Here is an 18,422-nt window from a genome sequence, read left to right as displayed (position 1 = left end):
CAATATGTGCCTTTTCATTGCCTTGCTGAGAATAGCAGTTGGCATAGTGAGGTGAAGCTGCCATCCTGGCACTGGAATGGAGCAGAGTTGAGTACTGAATGCATGGACACCCCAGCAGAGCATATCCAGTGTTTCCACCAGTGCAGCTACACAGTTCCAACCTCAGCATTGCCCTCTATGGCTATATAGTGGTGCTTACATTAAGCAGTACGTACAGTGCTGCTTCATGATGTGTTTCATTATTGTCTTCCAGTCAGGAAGTTAGTAGCCTTACAGTTCAGTCCTATACATGTCTAATCAGAAGTCCATTTGACTTCAGTGAGGTTTTCTTCCTGGTGAAAACAATAACGACAACAATTATTATTGATATGCTGCCCAGAGACGCGGGTGTCACTGTGGCCTAAACCACTGAGCCTCTTGGGCTTGCCGATCGGAAGGTTGGCGGTTCGAATACACGTGGCAGGGTGAGCTCCAGTTGCTCTGTCCCAGCTCCTTCCAACCTAGCAGTTCGAAAGCATACCAGTGCAAGTTGATAAATAGGTACTGCTGTAGTGGGAAGGTAAATGGCTCTGGTTTCCGTCACAGTGTCCTGTTGTGCCAGAAGCGGTTTAGTCCTGCTGGCCACATGACCTGGAAAGCTGTCTGTGGACAAACGCCAGCTCCCTTGGCCTAAAGTGAGATGAGAGCCGCACCCCATAGTTGCCTATGTCTGGACTTAACTGTCCAGGGGTCCTTTACCTATATTCTGCCCATCTGACTGGCTTACTTCAGCCACTCTGGGCAGCTTCCAGCAAATTAAAAAATCAAACACAGTATAACATCAAACATATAAACGACTGTGTTCAGATGTCTTCTAAAAGTCAGATAGTAATTTATTTCCTTGCCATCTGATGGGATGGCGTTGCTCAGGGTGGGCGTGACTCCCGAGAAGACCCTCTGCCAGAACAGAATTGCAGCCTTAGTTCTCAATTCACATCAATAGTTGATGCTGAAATTACACACTGCCAAACTTTTGGCATTGTTTTCTTTTAGAAAGTACAACACAAGCTAGAGTAGTCTTCAGCCTTTTTAGCTCCTAGACCCCATTTTATGTCATTTGTGCAGCATGGAATCCACATACAAGAATTTTTTTAAACAATGCATGCCCATTTTTCTACTCCTGTTTTCTCCTATTCTCCCACTTTGTGCCAACATTTCCAATTGTGTATGTGGCGGACGGGGACCGGACGGACGGACGGACAGACCCCTAAACAAAAACCATGTTTTGCGGTGTAGCTCTGAGTGCCCCAGCTTAGCTGAGAGGGTGATCCACTACTTGTTGATCTTGGTCCACCTAGAAGACAAACTGATAGGCGACAGAGGTCCCTGTAGGAGAAGAGGCAGAGCTATATTTGAGTGTTTTAGTGAACTTAATTGAGGTGTAGTTCACAAAAAATATTAAATGTAGACTACATTTGTTCCAGTTATACTTGTATATCTGCTGCCCGTACTTCCCATATTCTGCCAATTTGCCAGAATGCCAAATTCATTTACAGTTTGTTTTTTTTTAAACCCACAATTAATTCACTGATGGAGAAAGAGCAGGGGCTTAGTTTTCTTGCTTTGTGTGTTTGTGTATAGGATGTGTGACATCAATCAGTACTGTCTTTTAAAAAAAAGACAATGTGTGAAAAACCCTAAAAAACTTTTTTACATCAGCAAAGACCAACTGCAACAAATTTCATGTTAATTAAATGCAATTAAAATTTTAAAAGCACCCTTAATCTGAATATAAAGAGAATTCTTTTATTGAAGTAGACTCTGAACCTACAATAGGTATAAACTTTTAAAATGTAGTTTTATGATCCCGTTTCATTCAAGTGCTGTTGGACAACAAAGGAATTGTGTGTTCAAAAAAGGGAAGGGGGAGGTTTAATAGGACTCATTAGAATTGCAAAATCCTACATTTAACTAGATTAGTTTTTAAACTAAAGTAGCGTTCTATTTTTTTGTGTGTGTCCACATGTAAGGATTCAGGCTTAAATTGTGACTAAAATCTTCCTATGGACTTTTAAGCATTTGAACCACTTTATTGTTTAAATAAAAGTTGCTGACATCACCACAAGTAAAGCCTAGTAAAAATGGGGCCTGGTATGGTAAACTCTTGAAGAGCTGAAGCAGAAACTGGCAACCTTCTGACCTCTGACTTTTACTGGAAAATGATATGCAACATAAATTTAAGGGGCCTTTTCTCTTTCAAGTATTTCTTCATATGTGTGTTGTAGTTCACAGTAGTTAAGGTGTGCTGACACTTCTGAGGTATTTCCACTAATGTTTTTTGTGGGTTTGTTTTTTTTTTACATAAATGGCTGTAAAACAACAGGCTCATCATGAATAGGAACACAAGGCTAAACCTTCCCCATTTCTCTAATCAACATAAAATCCAAATATGGCTGCTGGAGATGACTGTGATTTATTTTCGGCAGGTGGGAATGGAGATGAGAATGTGGGTTGCTTTGGGAATAAGCCCGTTCTCAGAGAACTGTTGCAGGGTAGCCAAAGAGGGAAGGGATCCACCTGGAAATTTTCCTGCGTGTTTCTGCAGCTGTGTAGCACCCGTTCACTTTAATGGGATTTATACCAGGGAATGCCCCAGTGCATTGTGCAGCTTGCACCAATTCATTTCCATGGATACACTGTGACTCCTAATGAAGTAACCCCAACTCTTGGCTCATTTTTTGCTGCACCAGTTCCAGGATAGCATGGCAGAGAGGTCTGGATCAGGCCCATCACCAGTAGCTGGGCTGGCTGAGGATCCAGCAGATCCTTGGCTGGTCCAGCTCAACCCCATCTCCAGAAACACCCCATTTGCTTCCCCCCACACTTTTGGGAGAGCAGCAAGGACTTCCACAATGGTGGAGGCCCCTGAGGGAAGAGCTGAAAGATGGCACATTTCTACTGCATCCAAATCCATCTAGCGGGGTAAATTGAGGTCTTAGATTACCCTTTTGGGTACTTTTGAGAATTTGTGGTTTGACATTTCAGTTTCAGTTAACTGAAATATGTATGTCATTCACACGTAAAATATTGTGTGGTAATCTTGAGCAAGGTAATAAGTTGAGATTGTTTTAATTTTCCCTAGACAAAATCCACTACTGGTTTTGCTTCTTCAGAACTGATCTTGATTTTCTCACAAAGTTCTGAGCAAGTGCTGAATTCCATTCTGAACTGGTTCTGATGATAGCAGGGCTGTAGTCAGGAAAACTGACCATCCAAAAGCAAGAATCTGGATCAGGGTAGAGGGGTACGGAGGTAGGGGCAAGTGTGGTTCTCCCCAGGACTTCTTTTAGCTGGAACTCACTGGAACTCAGTTCTGGCACCTCTCAGGTGGGCATCATTGCCATTATAAGAGAACAAGGGATGTGTTTATGGTGCTTTCTGGTTTATCTCTCTCTCCCTCTCTCTTTTTATAGAAAAATAGCACTAGTTCTCCCACCAACAATTGTCCTGACTGGAGTCTCTGTCCACTATTCACTAAAAATGCACACCATTCATTGCTTTTTATGATGAAAGGGAAAAGATATCATGAGGTAGATCTTGTCTATCCCTGAGATTTTGGCAGTGATGCCAGAGCAGGTGTAGCTCCTTCTCACCAATTTATCCTGATGGCAACCCATTGTTTTATTTTTCAATTCATGCGCTCCATTGACTGTTCTGGAGCAAAACAGGCAAACTCCTTGCTGGAATCTGGAAGACTTTGAGGATATTTGTAGAGCTTTGCTAGTTGCATAGGCCAGTTGTTGATCCCAAATTCCTCACTGCTCATAAAGATAAAGGTAAAGGGACCCCTGTCCATTAGGTCCAGTCGTGACTGACTTGGGTTGCAGCGCTCATCTTGCTTTATTGGCCGAGGGAGCCGGCATACAGCTTCTGGGTCATGTGGCCAGCATGACTAAGCTGCTTCTGATGAACCAGAGCAGCGCACAGAAACGCCGTTTACCCTCCCGCCGGAGTGGTACCTATTTATCTACTTTCACTTTGAAGTGCTTTCGAACTGCTAGGTTGGCAGGAGCAGGGACTGAGCAACGGGAGCTCACCCCATCATGGGGATTCGAACCGCCGACCTTCTGATCGGCAAGTCCTAGGTTCTGTGGTTTAATCCACAGCGCCACCCGCGTCCCTTCAATGTTCATAGAACCCCTTAATTATATAAGCAGACTTGTATATAAGTTCACCTCTTTCCTGCTGTGAATACGCCTGATAGAGCAGTTATGGTAATGCCTTCTATGGCAAGGTGTATGTTGTAAAGAGTAAGCTTTAATGACTTAGTAGAGGTTAGTCTATCTTGGCAGAAGGCTTATAAAGAAGCCTTTTAGCATTAAATAGGAGTAACGCCTTTACTAAAATAGGCTGTATACACAATTGCTGGCTTAAAATGCAGCCAGGTTGTTCTTTTTCTCAATTTGGATCAAAGCTAGTTTGGAGAAAAACACAGCATTTTATAAGAAATGACAGGGTAGATGCAGGATAGAGATGAATGGTGGCTAATGTTGTGTGTAGACCACTTCCCACACTAATTGTGAGAGTGCACTGGATGCAGAGTAAATGGAAGTGTGTACATATAGCCATGGTCCCATAAGCAATTCTTTTCATAGTATTTTTCTAGAAACTGTGAATTATCACAGTACAGAACTCATTCAGGGAGCCCATGCTGTAACTCTACATCACAGTGTTGTGCTGTGTTTCCATCTCTGTGTTTATAATTAAGAAGACAAAATAATTAAAAGCAGGTCTAGGCTAGCTGTGTGTTCATGGAGACTGAGGTAGACCTTGTGTATATAGGAAAGTAAACTTGAAGGGAGGGGAATAAAGCAGCCATGGCAACCATGGAGTGAACTGCGGCATTCTCCCTGCTCTTTTTTGTATGGGGCGGGAATTTCATTACTTGCCCAGTCTCTGTGTAGCAAGAAAGCTTTTCCTTCTTGCATGAGTTACAGTAGTTACTTTCATGCACAATGTGTGGCATTTTGCAAACCTAACATCCAATAAAATGGGTGGTTTTTTAATTATGAAAAAGTAATATGTAATAAAAAAGTAATATGTAATAATATGCTTGGATCCAGAGTAGTCTGCGTGGAACTCACACAACAGGACTTTCCCATCTCTCCACTCACTGCAGCTCCCCAAGGTCCTCTTCTGAAACTGCATGGGATGTGGAGAGGGGAGGAAATTTACTTGGCCACAAGCATACATCTTCTGAGCAAAGCATTTCCTCAAGGACCCTTAAGTTTCTGTCTGAAGGGCTCCTGGGGCAGGGGGAACTGATTTAATCTCTTTCCCTTTCAAACCTGTGGAGGGGCTTGTATTGGGCTCAGAGAATAAACTAGACACAGTGGCGTAGCCTAGGGGGTGCAGGGGGGGCCGGCCGCACCGGCCGCAACATCTGGGGGTTAGGGTTAGGGGGCGCAAATCCACGGGTTAGGGGGCGCAAATTACTTGCCTTGCCCCGGGTGCTGACAACCCATGCTACGCCACTGACTAGACAAGCTGTGTTCATCTTCTGTCTTAAGTTGTGAGGGCACCAGCGCTTAAGCCCAAGGCAACCCACTTGCCATGACTTCAGGACCAAAGCAAGGGGTAGAAAGCTCAGACAGCTGCCCATCCATCCATCCATCCATCCATCCATCCATCCATCCATCCTCAAAGCCAGTACAGAGAATGGATAGCCAGCCATTCTGCTTGAGCCTGGTGAGCTTGAGCAAGGATGTGAGGTGAGCAGTGTGCTTTGGAAGCAAAGCGTGGAGGTGGTGGAGGTCACCAAAGCAAGCTCTTGGGGGCCAAGTTCCAGCCACCATCCCTCTTCCCAAGTTGGGTGCTTGCTTCCTGGCTCCAACAGAATGACTTCAACAGCTACCGCAGAGCTTTTGTCATGGGCAGGAAGTGTGTGCACGCTTGTGGAAAGGAAGGGTAGAAGGGGGGCTGGAATCTGCTTCTCTTGAAAAACTTTTTAGGAGTCTCCACTTCTTTGTTTCCTGCTCTCTACTTTTTGAGCAAAGGTACCAAGTGTGATTTCAGTAGGAGTGTGTGAGAAAGAGAGAGAGAGAGGGAGTGTGTGCTAATTAATGTCTTAAATTTGTTGTTGTTGTTGTTGTTGTTGTTGTTTAGTCGTTTAGTCGTGCTGACTCTTCGTGACCCAATGGACCAGAGCACGCCACGTCTTAAATTACTCTTATTGAAATCAGTAGGTTTCATTTAACTCTGTCATGGCTTTATTTGAAAATGGAATTTGTTGGTTGTTGTTTTTTTAAAATCCTGAGCCCAGACTTTCTGTGTCCAAGGCCCAGTTTTCATTGTCCTGCGATTGTGTTTCAGACAAAAGAAAAGTTGTCCTTTTAAGGTAGGAAGTGAGGTTTTCTTCTCCTGGAAACAGTATCAATACTTGCAATGTTTTCCTGCCTTTTGTAGAAGAGTTCAGGCAACCTATTGGCAAAAGGCAATTCCATTTATTATTGAAGAGAATCTCAAGGCAGTTGTTTCGAGGCTGCAAAGCTGGCAGGCAGAGCTGGATGAAGGAGCGGGGGAAGGGCCACATTATGTTCCAGATGACTGAGCAACGATTTATACACCAGCTCGCCTTTTTACATGAAGAAGAAAAGTAATAACAGCACAGACCCAGCCATTGGAAGCAGTCAGATGTCTGATGACTAATGGGATAGGTAGGAAGGACCTCTCTGATTGGATGTCTTAATGAGCAGATTTCGCACAGAGTTTGGGCTGCAGTTCCCCTTGACCTTTACCCTTTATTGACCGAACTGACACTTCATTTTTCACATACTTCCAATTATGGCTCAGCTTAAGTGTTGCCCTCCCTCCTTTATTTCTTTCCTATGGACAACTTGAGAGTGGTTGAGGCCACAGAAGATATTTTAATTTGAGAAACTACCGTAGCAGTTCAGTTTTTTAAGATGTAATCTGAAACTGCGGTCATTTTGCAGTTTCCCCTAAAGAACATAACAGGTTTCTTTCTGTTTAGCTAATCTATAAAGATCCCCCCCAAGAAAATAATGCAGATGTTTGCTTCAGACAGAAATATTAAGATTTTTAAACTTGCATTTAAACACACTTTCCCCTCTCTTTCTCCCCCAAAATGATGCTTTGTAGATCCAAGTAGTTTGAATGATGTGTATTTGTTCACACTGTGCTATTTCTCAAGAGACTTTTGTAGTGTGATGCCCTAAAATGTCTTTAACACTCTTCAGAGACTAGAGAAAAGCAAGACATAGTTGTGGATACAGTTCTCAAGTCCTTAGACTACATGGAAGCATCATTGTTGTTCTGGCAATATTTAATGTGTAAATGGAAATTAAAAGGGTGATCCTTTTTAAGAGATGGCTGAAAATGATGGCATTTGAGTGTTTGCAAGAATAGTGTGGGAAGGATTTCTTTACTATAAGCTGTGCTTAGAATTGCTGTTAGGGAATATTCCATAGCAAGGCGGATCATACATAAAGGGTAGTTTTGAAGTAGTGTCTGTGTTTATGTGATTTTCTTTTCCGGCCTGTTCAAGTTTGAATTTACATTTCCGCAATAATTGTAATTAATGCAAATAAGCGCATTTTAAAAATAAAAACCAGAGCTACAATAGTTTCAGCACCTGCACGAATCAATTCTGGAGGTCACCTAGTGAAGTCCATCTGCATAATAATCAGGCATACTATTTATTTGATGAAATTATTGCTTGGAAATACTTGGAAATATATAACCAAATACTTACATCCAAACAGAGGTCCTTAGAAAATAGAAGTATTTATTTCAAAATGTATGAAGTGTTACCTACTTTATTATGTAGCCCTCTGGCACCGTAATAGCATGGCATATTTTTACTATAATATGGTAATAAAAAGATATGTAAAAGGCAGACAAAGGTACTGTCTTTTCAGTAAGGTGACCCCTGTTACCAAGTAACTGCTTTACTTATGAGCTTATTAAAAACTCAAAAAATGAGCTTTTCATACTTCATAGGCATTGATGTGAAAATGAGCTGTCCTGTGAGTAGTTTTCTTGATCATTTTTAGAACAATTGATTAGCCAAAGAGCTTCTGTCATTAGTTGACATTGACTGATAGCAATTTGTCACAAGCTCCGAAGGTCAGACAGAGAGTGGAAGCTTCAGCTTGTCTTTGATTGACCTTTACTGATGCCATTATCATACGACTGGCTTGGCTAGATGTGACCCTCAATTGAAATAGACAGAGCATCAGTCAGCAGTGGGTTGTTCTCTTTTCTGATTATTTATATACAGTATTGTGTGTCTTCAGCTGCATCTAAGACCTTTATTTTATGTTTTAAATATATTAATAGATTTGAGTACTGTCTTTAAAACTGCACATTCTTCTAAATATCCAGCTACTATTTTGCTTTAAATTACCTTATAGCTGATATAGCAGTTTCTTGACATGTGTGCTGGAGTACCTTTTGGCAAAAGTTTGAAAAGTTTGGCGTGATTTATAATCTTACCTGTATTCTCGAGTTTTATTTACCCAAGGATTATCCCCCCTCAAAAAGAAAATGTTTTAGGAATGTGTGTAGTAATAGAGCAGTTGAAGATTATGTTCTTAATCACATTTTCCTTAATGTACATTACTTTCATCAGCAGTTACATTTCTCTGTGTAGTTGCATGTCTTGCACTGTATTGTGTAAATATTATTTTCATTTTTGTATGTTTAGCATAACATTAAGAATTAACATTGTTTGTTTGTTCGTGTATATGGTTATTATTCAGACCCAAAATTGAAATGATTTTCTACAGTTCCAAAATGACTCTTTCACTTTTCAAAATCTGTACAGCAACACTAAACACTTGCTAGCTTTGTTCTTTTCTCTTCAGTTGTGGGCAGTATAGCTGTAAACTAATTAGCCACCCCTTTCTCCCACTGCCCTTTTATGGCCTATCTGGATTCCTAAATGTAGCTAATAACTTGTTTTTCAGGTCCATCCTTATAGATTCCAAAATCATTACACAGTTTTACCAAGATTAGAAAGCCTCACCCTCAGTGGAGAATTAAATACAAATTGAGGTAGAGTCTTCATGACTGAAGAAAAAGCTGGGAGAGGGGCATGGGCAATGGGCTTAATTTCCATGGTGGTTACATGCATTTAACATAGAATTGTAGCGTGGGAAGGGACCCTGAAGACCATCTGATCCAACCCTCTGAAATGCATGACTCTCATTACCTGAGTTCTTATATAATTCCTCTCTTGATTGGAGTCATATTCAAAGATCATTTGCTCCAAAAGTTAAAAAATCTCAACAATGTACATGCAGTTGAAATCAATGAAATATTTATTTATTTAAGGAAATTAGTTTAGCAGCAGGTTGCAAATTGCTGTAAGGTCCTGGAGTGGGGAAAAACATCACATGGAAGCTAGCTTCAGTGCAGCAAAATATTTAGTTGTGTTCGGTCCTGAACCCAATTATTACGGGTAATTAGAGGAACAGCTCACTGGAGAAAATTGTCAAAATCTTATCACCAGATTAGGGCATTTGGTTGGTCCCAGCCATTCCTTATTAGCAAGAGTAAGTTGGTCATTAATTTGTTGTCTGCATTGACAGTGGTACAAGTGGTAATGTTGATAATTTTGTAAGATTAGTCCAGTATTGTTGAAGCATTTTATGCTATACATCTTTGATCATGTACTCCAAGCTTTTCCTGCTGATGGAAGATTTGCATGCTTTCTTCTGCCACATCACTATATAAGGATAAGCATTAGGTGGCCTTGCTGTTGCAAAGAAAGAGAAGAAGAGTAAGACCCATATGTAGGAAAGCTTCATTCTTATGGAGACAAGGATTGGCTAGGTTGTAAAAATAGCTGCTTTGATAGAGAAACTCCAATCAACAGAGGAAAGCTTAGACTGCAGCGCATAACAGAGTACTGGGGTTCGTGGCCTTACAAAATTGGATAATGTGGAGCAAGGACAAAAGGCCACATGTTCTGATGTTGATATTAGAGTTTCATAAGAATGGCCCTTGGACTCTGTTTCATATCTACATAACACAAACTCCCAGAAATGCTTTTGAATTAAGACAAATGGCATTCCACTTTTGCTTAGACCAGAAATTGAAGTTTTGGTGTTGCTTTGTGGAAGGAATGTTTTCAGGATTATGTGCGCCTAAAGAGCTTAGATATAACCTGCTCTCTGAATCAGAGTGTAGGACTAGCACTGGAATTGGGTTCATAACCCTAGATAGAGATGGAGGTCACTGGGTTGGTTACCTCGGGTCAGTCACTCGGGTCAGTGTAGGTAAAAGGTAGGTGTAGTGCTTTTTCTTGGGGGGCACTCAAGGTTATGCAGTACTGGCACCTCTTTTGTTGTTAAAAAAGTGTGAGACTTACTGTAACAACTTCATGGTGAGTACTGGCACCTATTTTTCTAGGAAAAAAGCACTGGGTAGGTGTGTGTTTGTGAACTACGCACACAACTTCAATTTCTTTGGAACAGTGGTAGGATTTAACTGCAGTAAATACATAATTCTGGAGGATTGAGGACCAGGCCTCTTCTATCTTGGTCCCTTTCTGGTGGAATTGCCATGACTACCGAACAGTGTGTGTGTCTCCAATTATAAAGGCCTTTCAAAAACTGGTTCAAACTGTTGTTTTTTTATGCCTCCAGTTTGCCAACATCTACTGCGATTTTTAAAAACATGTTGTTGTTTTTCTATTTTGCATAGTTTTACATCAGTGGCTTTTGGCCAGCTAGAAATTAGTTTTAACTCCAGAAGGCAAGTATTCGAATTAAATGAATTGCCGTATTTCCTCTTGTATGCAATCATAATTTGAATAAGTAGCAAAACTAACTGAACTAACTTGAATACACTGCTGAAGTGGGATGTGTAGACAGAATATGAAATATTAGTGCTTTCAGCTGGTTAAGCACAGGCCAAACCCAGCTATGGGGTCAGTGTTCAGGTCTCATTCACATATAACAATGGCGGTTGTGTGTTGCTGAGATCTGCTTGCTGCAATCCATTAAAGGTAAAGGGGCCCCTGACCATTAGGTCCAGTCGTGGCCGACTCTGGGGTTGCAGCGCTCATCTTGCTTTATTGGCCAAGGGAGCTGGCGTACAGCTTCCGGGTCATGTGGCCAGCATGACTAAGCCACTTCTGGCAAACCAGAGCAGCGTACGGAAACTCCGTTTACCTTCCTGCCAAAGCAGTACCTATTTATCTACTTGCACTTTGAAGTGCTTTCGAACTGCTAGGTTGGCAGGAGCAGGGACCGAGCAACGGGCGCTCACCCCGTTGCGGGGATTCGAACCGCCAACCTTCTAATCGGCAAGTCCTAGGCTCTGTGGTTTAACCCACAGCGCCACCCGCGCCCCTTTGCAGTCCATTTCTCTGGACATATTTCTCTCTTCCTGGCTCCAAAACGGAAGTGAACCAGGAATTGGGAAAAGTGATTTGAACCTAGACTGAGTATAGATTGGGAATGCTAGGAACATTCATTCCAGTTTATCAATTTTACTGCTCATGCATTACTACTCCACTCCCCACCCAGCTTTATATTTGAATGGGGCACAGATGAGGAAAAGAAACCTGTACCTGCCACATCATGTCATATTTGACCCTAATTTCCCCAGGTTGCTGGAATGCTATGTGGTTATCTAGCTTAAAAACTGCATTGAATTTCATTGGGCCATTGCTTCTGGCTAGTGTGGGACCAGGATACATTTCTAGTACTTAAAAACCCCCAAAGCATTTGGAAGAAGAGGACACCAGAGGCTTGTGTACCATAAGCAGAGTAATCAGAGACTTTCCCAGTTAGAAGGAAATTAAAACTCAGGGCCCAGACATATCCTTAGAAAACTTGCTTTTCACTGAAGGAGAATATAGCCTACCGTACACCTCATAATTTGATGCTAACTTTCATTTTAACATGCAGTTTTATTATTCAGGCTGTAATCCTGTACCCAGCCACTCATGCATAAATCCCACTGAAGTCAGTAGGACAGTCGAGTAACTGATAGCAGATTGCAACATAAATCTTTAACCCTCATTTGTAAGCAGCTTTTTGACATGCCGTTTTGATCAAAGTTTATTTTTGAAAAATGATGCTACTTGTACTAAAGTGATTAAAATTATCAAGAGAGCCAGAATGTTATAGTGGTCAGAGAGTACTGGGCTCGTGCTGGGTAAAACCCATATTCAAGTCCTCTTTGAGCCACAAAGTTAACTGAGCAACCTTGGACTAGTCACTATCTCTCAGCCTAACTGAAGATAAAATGGAGATCAGGAGAATCTTTTATGTCTCATTGAAAGAATGGTGAGATAAAATGTAATAAACAAATAAGTGCAATTTTGGAATAACAATTAATAGTTGTTATACGTGCTATAGTTATACAGGGTTGTAATTATCTATTTCTTCCATCCCCCATTAGTAAAAGAGAAAAAGAAAAAACACCCTGTGATTTGCCACTAACTCTCCAATTTGAAGTGTCCCCCAAACCTAGAAACTGGGTATACTCCCATTTCCTCTTTTGTGTGTGTGGGAGGATTCTTATTTTTTTTACACAGTAATTATAGGTTGGATTTGTTGGCCAGAAACCTGAGAACAGGCACAACTTGTCTTTTCTCACCTCCATTATCCCAGTGGTGGGAATGGTTTGATAATACTCATTCAGATTTGACAGGTGATTTCTCCTATAAATGAATGTGTTTAAATCATAATAGTTGGAACAGAATTGTTTGATTACTTGGCAGCAGCTTCTTTCTCTGTGATAGCTTTTGGATCACCTGTTTGCTGAGAGCATTTGACAGTCTTTATGTTTATTACCCAATTGAATGTCAGTAGCAATTGCAGCTAAAGATAAACAAAAATGCAAGTACTTGTTGACCTTGACTCCCCCCCACTCCACACACACACACACACACACACACACACACACAGCATTGGACTTGATGACTCTATTGCTCTTTTGCTGATAAGAGCTATAAATGATAGTTTTAAGGGAAATGTTTTATTCCCAGAGGAAAATACCACATTGCTGTGGGAAACAGCATATGGTTGGTGTCCTATGACTTACATAGTTCACTCTCATTTAGGCTGTGGGAAAAGAAAAGGACTTCCCTTTTTATGACTTCCGTATCTCTACAAACATGCATTCCTGTCCTGTTTGCAAACTTTCTCTGGAAGATTATATGCAATACATAAATAAAATTGGGAGGACGGCTTTATGTTTTATTATATGCTGTAAGCAAAGTATTTTCCAGGCTTCCTCATTTCAGATTTGTTTCAATAGCAGGTGCACAGATAAATGTTTTCCTTTATAATGAGAAAATACAATGTGTTTAAAACATGAGAGATAATCTTTGAGCAGCAGGTACAGTGGTACCTTGGTTTAAGTACTTAATTTGTTCCGGAGGTCCGTTCTTAACCTGAAACTGTTCTTAACCTGAGGTACTGCTCTAGCTAATGGGGCCTCCCGTTGCCACTGCACGATTTCTGTTTTCATCCTGAAGCAAAGTTCTTAACCCGAGGTAATATTTCTGGGTTAGCGGCGTCTGTAACCTGAAGCGTATGTAACCCGAGGTACCACTGTATTCCTAAACTGGTTCCTCTTTGCTTGGTAGCCTGGACTTCAGCTACTGCTTGCTTGCATGCATGCCAACCCCTGATCCTGGGAATGCAATTAACAGTGCAGTTGACTCTTCTCAGCCACTGGAGCTGGCAAAGTGGGGGAGCACTTGCAGAAGTCACTTTTTAGTGAGGAGGGGCTTGAGGACAGGAGGCAGTGAGTAAATGGGAGGACTTGCTAGTACTTTTGGAAGGGAGGGGCAGGGGCAGATGGATCCACAAGTTTTTTCCTGAATCCTGTAAAGGCTGCGCTGCTTGCAGGACAAAGCTTATCTTGGCATCTGTTATCACTTGGATAGCATCCTTGCCTTTTCCAGGGCATATCTTTGTGAGTTGTTGTGTCTGGTAAGGCAGCAGTGTAGAACCTCTGGGTCATGGACCTACGTAGGCCTGGCAGGTGTGCCCATTTGACCTACAAGACAGTTGCAGCCAAGCCTTGCCTGTCTGGAAGGTCAGCACTAGGTTTATTGTTTACTATGATAATATATGGGACGCGGGTGGCGCTGTGGGTAAAAGCCTCAGCGCCTAGGGCTTGCTGATCGTAAGGTCGGCGGTTCGAATCCCCGCGGCGGGGTGCGCTCCCGCTGCTCGGTCCCAGCGCCTGCCAACCTAGCAGTTCGAAAGCACCCCCGGGTGCAAGTAGATAAATAGGTACCGCTTACCAGCGGGAAGGTAAACGGCGTTCCGTGTGCTGCGCTGGCTCGCCAGATGCAGCTTTGTCACGCTGGCCACGTGACCCGGAAGTGTCTCCGGACAGCGCTGGCCCCCGGCCTATAGATGTGAGATGGGCGCACAAACCCCAGAGTCTGTCAAGACTGGCCCGTTCGGGCAGGGGTACCTTTACCTTTACCTTTATGATAATATATATTCTGCTTTTCTACAGAAAACGAGTACTAGGCAACTTGTCTGTGTTTGATTTGTCTTTTTATGGGTATTTACGGAATTAAAGACTATTATTCTTGTGGCACTTCTCTTGGCTAACTTTTGAAAATGGCATTTGACTGAGATGCTGGGATAATAGGAATGCAATAACCTCTTTGGATGCTCAGGTTATCTTCATTCTACACAGCTTTTATTTACTCTTGATTTATTAAAACACTTACATTCTGCCTTTCCATTTACATGTGAAACACACAAGGTGACACCCTTTCGACTTCATGACAACTATATTAATTATGTCTATCCTGCGCAATTTAGTTTCCCAGCATTTCAGTTCCATATATCATTGCAGTAGTAAGAGACAAGAGTATTGGCCATGAAGCAAACGTTAAAGGGGGGGGGGGCTGCTATTTGAAGCAACAGGGCATTTAAGGCAAAGACCACATCAGAGGATCATAGTGTCCACATGTTGTTCATCTACCTTTCTTTTATTTGCCTTTCTCTTCTTATGATGAGAAGGTGAGCCCTGATGATATTAACATACCCTGGGCCCAGAAACTAATACAGCCCAGAAATCCAATTAAGCAGTTTATTTAAAAGGAATAGAGAGAATGGACTAGGGAAGAAACGAACAAGAACGCATGATCTAAACAAAAAATAAACATTGCACCAGTGTTGAACCTACAATATGCACACAAATATAGCAAATTGCTTTCAGTGGTCACCTCTAGTATTGGTAGTTTCTAAAGTTGGTTGCAGGATGGGGAATCAAGGGGATGAGGAAATGTTCGTTCTTGACCCAGGTGGGTTCTGACTGGAAGGGGGCTCTTATGCAACCATTCACAACAGGGAATACTTAGGGAAAGGGTGCTTAACACCTTCTAGAAAGTTGGGAGGTGGACTGTCCGGGTATTGACTATTGCCAGAATTGTCAAGATTTGCCTCCCTTTCCTGTGAGATGACAAGCTTGTGTATTGGAGAGCAGATGTGAGCTCTCTGCTTGGATATGATACAATATAGAGACACCAGGCTATCAGGAAAGTGAGAGGCTGGGGTAAGAGAAGTCATGCGGAGGCAAATATTGTCATTTTGCAAGCATGACTAAAAATGTCCCATGGTTTACAGATGGGGGAAAAAGGACTTCTGAAGAGGATGTGTCCTAGTTAGGACTGGAAAGGATGAACGTACAAAAGAGCCTCTCTGCAGTCTCTCCCCAGTGCACACACCCTTGACTGCTCCTAAAACTCTCTGTGTACTTCACTTTTATTCGTCTTGTCTCTGATATTCTCTCCACATTTTCTTGGCAGCATGTGATCATTAGGATTTTGCACCATACTCCTTCCTCAACGGCAGTTTCCTCCTGAGGCCTCATGGGTGCTCTGGAGATCCCAACATCTCTCCCTCCAAATAAAATAAAATAAAATAAGGAAAGGAAAGGAAAGAAATAATCTAAGCAACATAGTTTGAAGTTACTAAAACTATTGTGAATTGTTCCATGTCATTTAGAGTTAATCCTAATCCTAGCACTGTGGTGCTTGGAGGTGCAAAAACCAGTAGCAAAACCAGGGGTTTGCAGCAAAACTATAGTTGCTCACGTCAAATGGCAAGAGATAAGAGTTGTGAGTGAAATTAGAACTATACTAATGGCCTAAATATTGTTGCAAAACAATTGTGCTAATTTTAGCTCAGAAAGAGGATGAATATAAAATTGCTAGTTTGCCATATGTTCTCTTGTTGACAATATTCAAGTATAAACTATTCTACATAGTTTTGCTGTTCCAAATAACAGAAGACCGGGAAAGAGTTAAATTTCTATTCTGGCAGTATATGAAATAATGAAGTCAAAGAAATTTCAAAAACTGGTAGTTAAAATCAGCTAAATTTTATTTGGATTTCATTGACATCCATGGGAACCAACAACTTGTGGCCCAATTCTCTCTCTTGGTTGTATGTAAATATTAAAATCAATTTGAATAAAAATTCATCTCTTCCAGGGAGACCAAACAATTTTAGAATTGTGTGCAATATTCCCCTTCTGCAAGCCAGCTCTAAAATTGCATATTGATGTAGCAGAGTTTTGAAGGGTAGACTTTTGTGTTTGGAATTCTTAAGGTATGTTTTTAAAAACACACATGCCTTTCTACACTGCCACCGGACTTGAGTTTTTACTCCAGGGAGCGTTTGTGTATTTGTCACTGATACCACTTCACAGTGAAGAGAATGATGGATCTTCCCAATGTGGGCAGAGTGTTTGTAGATGGAACAAGCTGTGTTGCAGGCTTTGGAGGGCCGAGTGGAAGCTTTGTGTTAACAACTGGCGAAAAGCTTGACCGTTAAGTGACCTAGGTCAAACAAACCCCCAACTGAAGAGTCCTGCTTTGACATGGATACCTGCTTGGTAGGGGCAGCTGAGATAAAAGCAGGGAAGGAAGACAAAGTAAGCACTGTTGATCTTGCGATTATATTAAAATTAGCAAATGGCATGACTGCTACTAACAGGACAGTAATGTGCATGCAACAGTGCATCTATACAATATCACTTGCCCAAGTTTTACTCAAAAGCATCATGTTGGTTTTAGCTACTGATGCAGAGACAGTATTCTAAGATGGCTTGTTGCTTAATAGTGTAATGTGATACCACTGGCAGCTTAGAAAGAGAGGTGAATAAACAGCCTAAAAGCTTCACTGATGAAAGCACTTGATAAAATAGTTTGATAGAATAAAAGATCTGGCAACAAGAGGTGACAAGCCTTCTATCGACTCCTTTCACAACTTTTTTTGTGGTTTTATGAACAAATGCATTTAGGAAAAATAAGAGCAAAATGACATGGTTGGTTCATATCACAGTAGCGCACATGCTCTTGCAAGTTAAGTTTGGCAGGAAGCTCATTATGTCTATTCCTAAACAACTTCTATTACATTTTTATCTCTCCAGTTCACTGCTTGCCACAGAAAGCCTAAACCTCAACTTTCCATGTTAAAAGTTTCCTGTTTCTGGATGCTAAATTTAGTTTAGCACCCACTTCCCAACACCAACCCCTGGTTATCTACCAAGAAGTTATTTTTAAAAGTTAAAGAAAAATAAAATTATTCCCTTGCTTTGTATGGGGGAACGCTTTCTTATTCTCAAGTTGACTAGCTTTCATTTATTCAAGCTCAGGCACTGTTTAATTTGGAAATAAAATATAAGTCTGGTTTTGTTCTTTTATGATTCTGATGTTTTTGTGAGTGAAGTCTTGTAAATGCATGTTTTGAATGTACAGTGTCTCATTGTATGTGAGTTACAGGTTTACTTAAGTGCACAGCCGTACACATAGACACATGCTGCTTGTACATAAATAATGCACTATATTATAAGTAATATAAATATTTAATGCAATACTATTTTTCTCATGTTGATTAGCAAGAATGCTCTAAAATGGGTGAGAGTAAAAAAAAATCATTTCCAGTTCTACTGTTGATCAGATATAAAACCTTGGTCACGTCAGTTGACTGTCTCACAAAAGGATTTTAATTAACAAATATTCTTAAAGGATGAAAATATACTAGTATACTAATAGTACCGCGAAGAGACCTGGAAAGGCTGGTGTAAAATCTGTTAACACCTGAGATTTGTGTTTTCAGGACCCACCCTATTCCTGTGACTAATTTGTTTTAACCGGTTTTTAATTCTGAATTTAAAATAGTAAACCACCCTAGGACCTGCTAGTGAAGGGTGGGCAATACATTTTAAAAAAAAAAATACTTCACCCACAACGTGCTTTTGCTAAACCGCTTTTCTTTAAATTTAGCCTGTCAACTCTTTTCTTCTTCTTCTTTTTTGCTTGGCATGATCAAGCCAAAGCTAACTTCTTTTTAGGACCCATTCATTTCAAAGAAACTTAAAAGTGCTGCTTCATTGTGTGACCTATCAAATGCTCACTCTTTTAA

General features: G+C 41.2%; 1 protein-coding gene across 4 annotated transcripts in view; it reads left to right on the top strand.

Moving 5' to 3' along the window:
- MEIS1 (Meis homeobox 1) overlaps positions 1-18,422 on the top strand; it is a 153,346-nt gene that overhangs the window by 41,096 nt on the left and 93,828 nt on the right. The gene's annotated exons all lie outside the window — the stretch shown is intronic.

The sequence above is a fragment of the Podarcis vaucheri genome (assembly GCF_965113315.1).
Source record: "Podarcis vaucheri genome assembly, chromosome: 3".
In the NCBI taxonomy this organism is placed as follows: domain Eukaryota; kingdom Metazoa; phylum Chordata; class Lepidosauria; order Squamata; family Lacertidae; genus Podarcis; species Podarcis vaucheri.
The sequence above is the reverse complement of the archived record's forward strand: the minus strand, read 5'-3'. Positions and strand labels throughout refer to the sequence as shown.